Source organism: Dromiciops gliroides, chromosome 6, assembly GCF_019393635.1.
Source record: "Dromiciops gliroides isolate mDroGli1 chromosome 6, mDroGli1.pri, whole genome shotgun sequence".
In the NCBI taxonomy this organism is placed as follows: Eukaryota; Metazoa; Chordata; class Mammalia; order Microbiotheria; family Microbiotheriidae; genus Dromiciops; species Dromiciops gliroides.
Window position 1 is genome coordinate 243,673,410 of NC_057866.1, and position 11,968 is coordinate 243,685,377.

The 11,968-nt window shown below is 38.2% G+C and overlaps 1 pseudogene; it reads left to right on the forward strand.

The window, feature by feature from the left end:
* The first annotated feature begins 292 nt into the window (after positions 1–292).
* LOC122732255 lies at positions 293–7,425 on the forward strand (annotated as a pseudogene).
* Positions 7,426–11,968: the final 4,543 nt, after the last annotated feature.

Sequence of the window (11,968 nt, forward strand, 5' to 3'; positions counted from 1 at the left end):
CTTTGGAACAAGGAGTGCCCAGGTTCAGGTCCCATACTTAGTGTCTGTGTGATTTTGGGCAAGTCACCTAAACTTTCAATGCTCTAAGAAACCATATGAGATTACAAATTGCAGAGAAGTTGCTGACTTGCATTGGTATTTAGAGCTTCCTTATTTGAGAGTTCTTTATGCCGATAGAATCACAGAGCTAGTCTTTATCTCTATACCACCCATAGTTTAGCCTATAGCAGAAAGCCTACTCTAAAAAGAACTTTCCTCCAGAGGAGAGCCTCTTCCTCTGGGCTTAGCCACCATGCCTCAGCTGTCTCTCCCCTCCTATGGATCCCTTCTCCCATTGGTGAGTCAGTCCTGGAACCTTTATTCTGAAGAAGAATCAGGTCAGTCACCCCTCATTCTCTGGACTTGGCCATCATGTCCCTGTATGGGTATAAGGCATCACTTATAATTTTGGGATAAGGGTATAGGACAATCCCCAGAGATATAATCTCCATGTTATTCCGCCTTCATTGCCCATGTCTCTGAACCATAAGAGAGGCCAGGACTCTTAGATTTAGTTGTAGTTGAGTATGCCCTGAAGGTCTCTGGTCTCCATGTTTTGATGGGCCTACTCCCAGATTCAGCTCCTCTTATACTTGGAATTGAAATTCAGTGTTTGCTGAAGTAAAAATGCTTTCTCTCTCTTACGTCTCTCCATGTTCTCATCCCCATCCACTTCAGCCTTGTCTCTTCCAAAATCCATATCCTTATCTGCCTTTTTGTCCCTTGGTACTCATCAGAATTCCAAATCTATTGCCAACACACATTCTGCATCATTCTGGATATCTTTACTTCACACTCTCTCCATTTTCTTCCACAAATAAAAACCTGACCAATTGCTTCCTTTGCCTTTTCAAGAAGTCCCTGGGGGTGGGGGTGGGGGACAGCTACGTGGCACAGTGGATAAAGCACCATCCCTGGATTAGGAAATATTTGACAAAGTAAATAAAGATAAAATAATTCATAGATAATGTTAACGTGGTTTTCTAAGTCAACATAGGGCTCACAAATATCCTTATATAAGGTTTAGCAGCCCCTGTTTCTATTTGAATTTGACACCGTTGCTCTAAGTCATTGCTCTTCTTCTTTCAGAAATGTCATTTGGTCCTTATATTTCCTCTCCACCTCAAATATTGACCTCATTTGGGGGCATTTTAATATTCACATTGTTGTTTTTTGGACACATTACCCTTCCATTTCATCAACCTTCTCAACTCCCATGACCTTTATTTTCTCTTCACTTTGGTCATACACAGTAATGACCATATACTTGATCTCAGTGTCACCCACAAATTTTCCACCTTCCTGGCCCACAACTCTGAAAATGTCTCTGAACCTACAATGCTATTCATGACCTCAGTCTCAGTCCTCCTAAACCTATTCTTCATTCTCACCATGACCTCCAGCCTCTCTATCCTTCTGTAGTTTTCCAGGCTCTCATTTCACTTTCCTCGCTTCTAGGCCAGTGTGTGCTTGAGCCACCTTTTACCAGCTTAAGGGAAATCATTAATTAATTTTTAGTGTGGGCATTTACATCTCAGAAATTGGCAAGCATTACAAATGAGGGCATGATTTATTGTTATGTTTGTTATCTAGACTGAAGAAAGTGTTAATAATGCAAATTAAACTTAAAAGAATGTGTGGGCATATTCCACCCTCCTCCCCTAGCTGGGTTACTCCACATTTACTAGCACTTTCTTCTTCTTCCTCTTTTTCTTCTTTTTTTCCTCCTCCTCCTCCTCTTCTGCTCTTCTCTTCTCTTCTCTTCTCTTCTCTTCTCTTCTCTTCTCTTCTCTTCTCTTCTCTTCTCTTCTCTTCTCTTCTCTTCTCTTCTCTTCTCTTCGCTTCTCTTCTCTTCTTCTCTTCTTCCTCTTTTTCTTCTTCTTCTTCTTCTTCTTCTTCTTCTTCTTCTTCTTCTTCTTCTCCTTCTTCCCCTCCTCTTCTATTCAACTTTACATTATTATTTAGTCTTTAATCCCCTGACTCCCTGTCTTGCTGTCAATCACATTTTGCCAATCCACATTTTTCAGATCGTGTCTGCATGCATTCATGCTACTTAATATGACTTGGTATACTGCAATCCTTTTATTCTTCTCTGACTTTATCACACTTCCCATAGAAGCCATCTCAAACCTTCTGCCTTTTTGTCTTCTTCTATCTCCTCAGCAAAGGACTCAGCATCCTACTTTACTGAGAAAACAGAGGCAAAGGTGAGCTCCTTCTCATCTATCCCACAGCTTAGCATCTCTTTCATAGTCTCTTATTCTTTTTTATTTTGCTTCAGTGTTTTTGCCAAGGCAAACCACTGTACTTGTGGTCTTGATGCCATTCTTTCCTGTCTTCCCAGAGAGTTTATTCCCTCAATCATTCTTTCTTTTTCCCTCCTCTTTATTCTCTTCTTATCTACTGCTTTCTTTCCTATTTACAGATATTCCCAATCTTCCTAATACTTAAAAAGCCTTACTTTGATCCTGCCTCCCTTTAAACTATAAACATATATTTGTTCTCTTTTCCAATCAAATTCCTACAAAGGATTGCATACAAGCATTACCTCAATTTCCCCCACTTATACTCACTTTTTAACTCCTTCAAATCTGGCTTCTGATCTTTCCATTCAGTTGAAACAACTCTGCAGGTTGTCCATTGATCTACTCAATGCTAAACCCACTCATGTTTTCTCAGTTTATTCTTGACTTATCTATAACTTTTATGAACATCCTTTGGAATACTCTCTTTTCTCTTGATTTTCTTCTTTCTTCCTCATCTCTCTTGGTCTCCTTGTACTTCTCTGATTGTTTTTTTCTTAGTCTCTTTTGCTAAAAGATCACCATATTTCTCCAAAATCCCTTTTCTCTTTATGTATTTTCTTTTGGCAATCTCATCAGAAAACATTAACTCAATTACTATCTCTCTGCAGATGACCCCCTAAATCTGTATATCTAGTCTGTAAACTCCAAGTTTATTATTCTCCAAAGATAATTTTGGTGAAGGACAGATTAAAGGGCATAGGGGAAAATTGAAAGCAGGAAGACTAATTAAAAGACTATTGCAATACTCCAGAAAAAAGAAGTGATAAGAAGCTAAATTAGAGTAATGGTCATGTTGGTGGAGAGAATGGGATGAATGCTATAGATTTTGGGGAGATAGAGAATTTACAAGAATTAGCAACTAATTGGATATAAGGGTTGAGGAGAAGGGAAGCTCTAAAGATGTTAGTGTACTCATTACAATTAGGAAAAGTTTGGAGAAGGACTGAGTTTGGGAGAGAAGATAATGATTCTATTTTGAATGTGCTGAGTTTGAGACACCAAGGCAGTTGAAAATGCAGGCCTGAAGAGAAAATATGGAAGAAGACTCAAGGCAGAGATGTGCATTGCTTTTACTTATTTAAGAAATAGTGAGGGGCCGCTAGATGGAGCAGTGGATAGTGCACCAGCCCTGGAGTCAGGAGGACCTGAGTTCAAATCCGGCCTCAGACACTTAACACTTACTGGCTATGTGACCCTGGGCAAGTCACTTAACCCCAATTGCCTTACCAAAAAAAAAAAAAAGAAATAGTGAGAGTCAAAAATCATGCCCCTACCATTTTTCATTGCTGACATCTTGTTTAAACAAGTCAGGCTGGAGTTGTGCTAAAGAAGTTACATTGTCTTCCATCTTTTTAGATCAATAGCCAATTTGCTATTGATCTTGACTTCTGTTGTAAACAGTCAATGATTTGACTACAGCCAGGCACCTGACTCTGAACTGACAGCCATATTAGTATTCTTTACAGTCTAATAGTATATGGCCAATTTCATTTCCACCCCCTCCCCTGAGTTTGTTTAGTGCGCATCATGTTCAGTCCCTCTATTATTGAAGAAAATCTTCATTTCATGAGGTATAAGGCTTCTGAGTCATTTGTTAGCCTCGTGCTCTTTAATTTCTTGAGCTCCAGACATCTTTCTTTTTTCTTAACCCCAGTGAGGGTTAAGTGACTTGCCCAGCTAGTAAGTGTCAAGTGTTTGAGGTCAAATTTGAACTCAGCTCCTCCTGAATCCAGGGCTGGTGCTTTATCCATTGTGCCACCTAGCTGCCCCCAGATATATTTCTTGATGTCCTCCACCTTTTCATTGAAGTTACTCAGGACTAAGGTTAATGTTAATTTTGTTTGGAGAATCATCTTTACTTCTTCATTCTCTGCAAGAGATATTGATGCATAGGTTATCTTCAGTGGTCCATTTGTGCTCACTTTGAATAAAGTGGGACAGTATATAGAACTGGGCCAGAGTCAGGAAGACATGAGTTCAAATCTGGTCTCAGACACTCACTAGCTATGTGACATTGGGCAAGTGACTTAACCTCTGTTTCAGTTTCCTCAACTATAAAATGGGGGGCATAATAGTACCTACCCCACAGGGTTGTTGTGAGGATCAAATAAGATAATGTTTATAAAGCACTTAGGTCAGTGCTTTGCACATAGTAGGTACTTCTTTCATTTCCCTTCCCAGGAGATATTTCTTGTTGCCTCTGGGTTGATGATGAACCAACTCCTCCATCTTCTTTATTTACTTCTTTGTGATTAACCACCATAAACTCTTTATGTATTTTCCTCCCACTTCCACAAGCAACTTGAGGTCCTTCTATTTTTTTCAACGTTAATTTTTATAAGATTTTGAGTTCCAAAATTTTCTCCCCTCCCCAAGAAGCAAGCAATCTGATATAGATTATACATTTTATATATTTTTTAAAATAGAGAGAATGGTGGGGGCAGCTAGGTGGTGCAGTGGATAAAGCACCAGCCCTGGATTCAGTAGGGCCTGAGTTCAAATCCGACCTCAGACACTTGACACTTACTAGCTGTGTGACCCTGGGCAAATCACTTAACCCTCATTGCCCCCCCCCTCTCCAAATAGAGAGAATGTTAACAGGTATGTGGTTCATGAACCAAAAACTAAACCAATGTTTATAGAATACCTAAAAACTATGTGGGTTTTAGAATCCTCTGCTCCTTTTTCCATCTCTCCATCACCAGCACCATGTAAGTGATAACCTTGAGAGAGTTAAAGCTGCTTTGTGGTATTTTTAAAAAATATTTTTTCTTTGTAGGGCAATGAGGGCTAAGTGACTTATCCAGGGTCACACTGCTAGTAAGTGTCAAGTGTCTGAGGCTAAAATAAGTGTGTTGAATGATCAAATTTTCCTATTGACTTATCTGGTGGCACTTCACACAGTTCTCAGACATTATTCTACATCTGTCACCTCTGAGGCAATATCCTAACCATCTTTTCCTTTAGCAGCAGCTCCTTTTAAAGACCTGAGCCTATGAGATGTACCTTCTGAAGTTCTACTTTTCTATCCTCTTAACATTTAGTTTTGACCACTCTCTTCCAATGCTTTTAAGAGGTTTGCTCCTTTTTTTTGGTGGGGCAATGAGGGTTAAATGACTTGCCCAGGGTCACACAACTAGTAAGTGTCAAGTGTATGAGGTTGGATTTGAACTCAGGTCCTCCTGAATCCACTGCACCACCTAGCTGCCCCCAGTCCTCTTTTTTAATACCCTTCCTTGAACAAGGCACTCAGAATTGAACAAAGTACTCTAGATCTGGTCTAATAAGGGCAGAGTAGAATGAGATTGTCACTTCCCTTGTTCTAGACATTCTATCTTTATAATACATTCTAAGGTCACGTTTTGTTTGTTTTTGCTACTCTATCAGACTGTTGACTTATTGAATTCATTAACCTCTAAAATTCCCATGAATCATTCTCTCACCATACCTCTTATATCATTTACTTGTGCAGTTAGTTTTTTTAAACCAAATTTTTGGAACTTTACATTTAGCCCTATTAAAAATGTCATCTTTGGGGCAGCTAGGTTGCACAGTGGATAGAGCACTGGCCCTGGATTCAGGAGGACCTGAGTTCAAGTCCGACCTCAGAAACTTGACACTTACTAGCTGTGTGACCCTGGGCAAGTCACTTAACCCCAATTGCCACACACACACACACACACACACACACACACACACACACACACACACACACAATGTCATCTTTCTTCCATGGCTGGCTTTGGCCAAAAATTTTGTCACCTTGTAGTCAATATATTATATATGAATTTCTGGAACTTTAGTTAGGATACTCTTTGGACAGAAGATCTAATGTATCCTCAGGACCATGCCCAAAGTCCTGGTAGAACTTGTCAACCTTTGAGATGCTAGCATCATCCATATGTTACAATGCAACATTGGTGTAAGATTTTTCTAAATGAAAAAAAAATCAATATTTTCAAGACTATAATATTTAGCTAGATGAGCAGTCCACCGAGTTCTATCTATGTATCTATCTATCTATATTGGAAGGCACTGATAGTGACAACATGCTGGAGCCAAACTCTAACATGCCTTGTTTCAAGGCATGGAAAGTCACTCGTAAGGATGGCAATACTAATGTTTTATTTTTTTAATTTTTTTTTTTTTTAGTGAGGCAATTGGGGTTAAGTGACTTGCCCAGGGTCACACAGCTAGTAAATGTTAAGTGTCTGAGGCCGGATTTGAACTCAGATACTCCTGACTCCAAGGCCGGTGCTCTATCCACTGTGCCACCTAGCTGCCCCTTTAAAAATTAAAATTAAAATTTTAAAATTTAATTTAAAATTTATTTTAATTTTAATTTTTTTTTGGCAATGCTAATGGAACCACATTGCTTGAAGCTTTGGATTGCATCCTGCCGCCAACTCATCCAACTGACAAGCCTCTTCGTCTACCTCTCCAAGATGTCTACAAGATTGGTGGTATTGGTACTATGCTTGTTGGCCGAGTGGAAACTGGTGTTCTGAAACCAGGCATGGTGGTCACTTTTACGCCAGTCAATGTTACAACTGAAGTAAAGTTGGCTGAAATGCACCATGAAGCTCTGAGTGAGGCTCTGCCTGGGAATAACGTTGGTTTCAATGTCAAGAACGTGTCTGTCAAAGATGTCCTCTGTGGTAATGTGGCTGGTGATAGCAAGAATGACCCACCTATGGAAGCAGCTGGCTTCACCGCACAGGTCATCATCCTGAACCATCCAGGCCAAATCAGTGCTGGCTATGCACCTGTACTGCATTGTCACACTGCTCACATTACTTGAAAATTTGCTGAACTGAAGGAGAATATTGATCGTCGTTCTGGTAAGAAGCTGGAAGATGGCCCTAAATTCCTGAAATCTGGTGATGCTGCCATAGTTGACATGGTTCCAGGCAAGCCCATGTGTGAGGAGAGCTTTTCTGATTATCCATCCCTGGGTCATTTTGCTGTTCATGATATGAGGCAGACTGTTGCAGTTGGTGTCATCAAGGCAGTTGACAAGAAAGCTGCTGGAGCTGGCAAGGTTACAAAATCTACCCAGAAAGCCCAGAAGGCTAAATGATATTCTGTACAACACCTGCCACCCCAGTCTTAATCAGTGGTGGAAGAAAGGTCTCAGAACGGTTTGTCTCAATTGGCCATTTAAATTTAATAGTAAAAGACTGGTTAATGATTACAATGCATTGTAAAAGCTTCAGGAGGAAAGGAATGTTTTTGTGGACCCTTTGTTTCGTAGTAATTTCAAGTTATTACTTTTTTAAATCAGTAATTTTTTTTCAGAGCAATGAGGGTTAAGTGATTTGCCCAGGGTCACACAGCTAGTAAGTGTCAAGTGTCTGAGGGTGGATTTGAACTCAGGTTCTCCTGAATCCAGGGCCAGTGCTTTATCCACTGCACCACTTAGCTGCCCCCTATAATCAGTAATTTTTAAATGGAAACAACTTGACCAAAAATCTCTCACAGAATTTTGAGACCATTAAAACAGTTTAATGCAGAAAAAAAGAACAAAAAAAGAACTATGATCAGAAGAGGAAGTGGTTTGATTGTATAGTGAGAGGGAGAAACAACAGAAAGCCTAAATGCTGCACTGGGATAACCAAAATCTAAAAGCAGACTTCTAGCATGTTGTGTGTGCCATCAGGGAGGTTTTATTTGAGGACATAAGTACTGAGCAGAATGGGAAGACTTCAGTGAGTTGCAATTTGCAGCAATGGAGAGAACACCCACATTGATAAGATTATAGATCAATGAAGACACTGACATATTGAAATAAATTTTATTTTATCAGATTTGGCTCATCATTCTAGCATAGTAAGCTTTTTTGCATCTTGACTCCACACAAAACATGATCTATCTATTCTTCCCATCTTTGTAGGCCATGATCCAAGTCACTGACAGAGAGAAGAAAAGAAAAACTTCTAAAAAAAAGAGACAAAATCCCCTAAAGATGAAGGCTGTGGAAAGTTTCTGTTGGTCTATATAGTCACAAGAAATCCACTATAATTAAAATGTAACTTTGATCAAATGAAAAAAAAAAAGCTTTGTCAAAGCAGATGACCAAGACTTACTTGCAATCATGACTCTAAAAGACTAATGATAAAATAGGCCTTCCACCTCTTGGTAGAGAAGTGATGGATTTTAGGTATAGAATGAAACATTTTCAGACACAATGTAAATTTGTTTTACTTGAGAAAAATTACTACATGAAGGCCTTTTATTTAGGGGCAATTGGTTCATGGTTTTCACATTTAATTCCTGCAGCTAGATTTCATGCCTTCCATGAACCAAGACCATTAAGAGATAGCAGCATAAACTTATTGCTATATAGCTGGATTTCAGATTTTACTATATATGTTAAGCTTCCTATCTTTTCATTTTTATCCCTTCTAATTTTTAGGAATCTTTCTATGTGTATAAATACAGCAAGATCAAAAGATGTCAAAAAGGGTTTGTTGCTATTCTGATGTATAGCTACTGTATTTGATTTCTTTATCTGCGAATCTGTTGTAACACAACCTGATAAGGATCTCTTTACATGGGTTTATGGTGACCTCATAGTCAACAAACATTCTCCTTAAATTTATTAGATTTTAGTTGCTCAATGTGACTCCTTAAGGTGAATTGTACCACGATACCTCTTTTTTGCTGAGTAATTTGACCTTTCCCTCACCACTTTGCATTACCATTTCAGGCTATACATATGAGTTTATTGGTACTGAATTCCTATCTCTCTGCTCCTTAAGATTCTCTTTTCTTCTGATTTTGCATCTTTGGCTCTGACCTGAATTCTGAGTCAATTTTTTCATTTTCATTTGCATATCTTACCATCACTTCAAACTCAATACATTTAAAACTAAACTCCTTCTCAAACCAACTCTGTCTTTAGACTCTCATATTTCCCCTAACCACCCTAGCTCAGAATCTTGGAACCAACACTGAATTCTCCTCTTGCAAGTCCAAGAGCCCTGTTGCAAGAGGGAGGCCCAGCATTGGAGTAGCCTCAAAGTCCCTAAAAGGAGGAGCCTAGTTTCTGCCACCATATTCAGGACCAGGGAGTGTGGCCATTTTATTCAGATGTGCAAGCGTGACCCCCCCTCTCAATGTTGACACTGAGGATATTGAAATAAGCAAATAAAGGAAAACACTGAAAACTATTTGGAAATATCTTGGACTGAGAAATTCTAGAAGGTAAACCCCAAGGAAGAGCAAAATTCCACAATTCTAAATTAAACTTTCAAAAAAAAATGTCCTGACCACAAAGATTGCAAGAATATTTGGAAGAAATAAAATATGAGATACAGAATTGAGTAGCTAGGGAGAAAAGAATGGAAAGAATATTTGCTACCTTAGGACAGACAGATAATGGAATATCTTAACTAAGAAGTATAATTAGAATGAATCAAATAAAAAACAACTCAATGAAACATCAAGAAATATTGAGACAAAATAAAAAAGCTGAAAAAAAGAATAAAATGTAAGAAATAGTACATCAAAAACAACTGACCTGGAAAATAGTTCAGTGAAAGCTAATCTAAGAATTATAAGACTCTTAAAATCATGATAAAAAAGGCCTGGATATCATATTTCAAAGAATTATAAATGAAAAATTCCTAGAACTCTGAGAACCAGAGGAGAAAGTAAAAATACAAAGAATCACTGGTCACTTCCTGATATCAATCCCCAAATAAAATTGCCCAGAAATATTAAGGTCAAAATTGAGAAAAATTGAGAAAGAAAAAAATCCAAGAAAAAAAGAGTTTAAGTATTAAAGAGCTAAAGTAGAGGTTACACAAGATTTGGCAGCTACTACTATAAAAAAGAGGAGAGTTTGTCATACAAGGTTCAAAAAGGCAAAACATAAAGGTTTACAACCAAGAATAACCAATCCAGTAAAGCTAATTATAGCCCTATAAGAGAAAAATAGACCTTTTAAAATATTTTCCAAGCATTCCTTTGGAAAAATCAGGAACTGAATAGATATTTGAATTGGAAATACAAGAGCCAAGAGAAACTTAGAAAAACACACACATTTGTTTAATTGGAAGAGGATATGTGGGGATGAATTCTTTACATGTTTGTAGGGACATAATAAACAAATGTTTTTTCAGAACTGTAATATTTTTAAGGGTTATAGAGAAAGGTAAATATGGCAGTGCCTCTGAGTGTTTTTTTTTTCTTTTTCTCATTTCTGGAAAAGACAAAAATAGGAGAGATGAGGGAATATTTTTTTGGAAGAAAGGAGGAAGAAAGGGAGAAAAATTAGATGTGCATAAGATGAAGAGAATTCATACATGGAGAAAGGGTTGGGGAAAACTGACATTTTATGAAGCATATTTTCATCTGGGCCTGATAAAGGAAGATTGAACAGTTATCCCCTCCCCAATTCTCTCTCTCTCTCTCTCTCTCTCTCTCTCTCTCTCTCTCTCTCTCTCTCTCTCTCTCCTCTCTCTCTCTGTCTCACACACACACACATACACACACACATGCACACAAAGATCTCATTGAACTCTAAAGTGAAATAGGAGGGAAGAGGAACAAAGAAAGCGAAAGAAGTGTTTAAGAAGGAGGGGAAGATAGATAAAGGATTAATACAGGCAAAATAAACTCAGATATAAGAGAGAGAAATGTGAAGGGGGAATTAAAAAGAAAGGAACAAAGAGCAAAGGGTAGGATCAGGGGTGGAGCAAAGGAAAAAGCTGCATCAGAGAAAAAACAAGTCATTTCATTTATAGATCAAAAGTGTTTAGGTGCACTGTCTTTTGCTACCTTCTTTTTTGTAAAAAGGAATCGGGGAGCAAAGAGATGATAATGTTGATCATATGAATATAAAAAGCTTTTGTAGGAACAAAATAAAATCAGCTAGGATAAAAGAAACTGTGATTGGGGGCTCCCTTCCCCAATTTTCCTAAAAATATTATGTGTGTGTGTATTGTATGTGTGTATGTGTTGTATGTGTGTATGTGTGTGTGTTTGACTGGACCTGTGATTTTATTACTATAAAGAACATCTGCTCTTCAATTTGCAGTTTTAGAGTTGCCTGGAGGTTCAATGACTTTCCTAGGATCACACAGTCAGTATCTACCAGAAGCCCGCTTGAGCCCGGGTCTTCCTATGACAAGGCTGGCTCCCTATCCACTTTACAATACTCCTTCAAATGTGAAATCCACATTTTATAGGGACATAAGGCAAAGTCATTCCACTTGGATAAATGATTAATTTAGGACATGAACAAATAGTTCTCACAGGAAGAATGGCAAATTATTAACAACCACATGAAAAACAGCTCCAAATTACTACTGATAAGAAAAATGCAAATTAAGAAATGAAATAAATTTTTAAAAAAGCAAATTAAAAAACCTCTAATGTTTCATCTCATAACTAGAAAATGTGCATGTTATTGGGAAAAATCTGCTAAAAATAAAAGCAGAATTTAACCCATAGCACAATATTTCAGTAGGGTTCCTTGATGACTTTGGCATAGCTTGCTGTGTCTTAAGATGATGGAGAAGGGTACTAGAACATGACTGCTTCTCTCAGACCCCCTTGGGTGGTAAAGAAGGTTCCTTTTCAATGAAGGGTTTTCAGCAGGAACTTGGGGCAGGGCT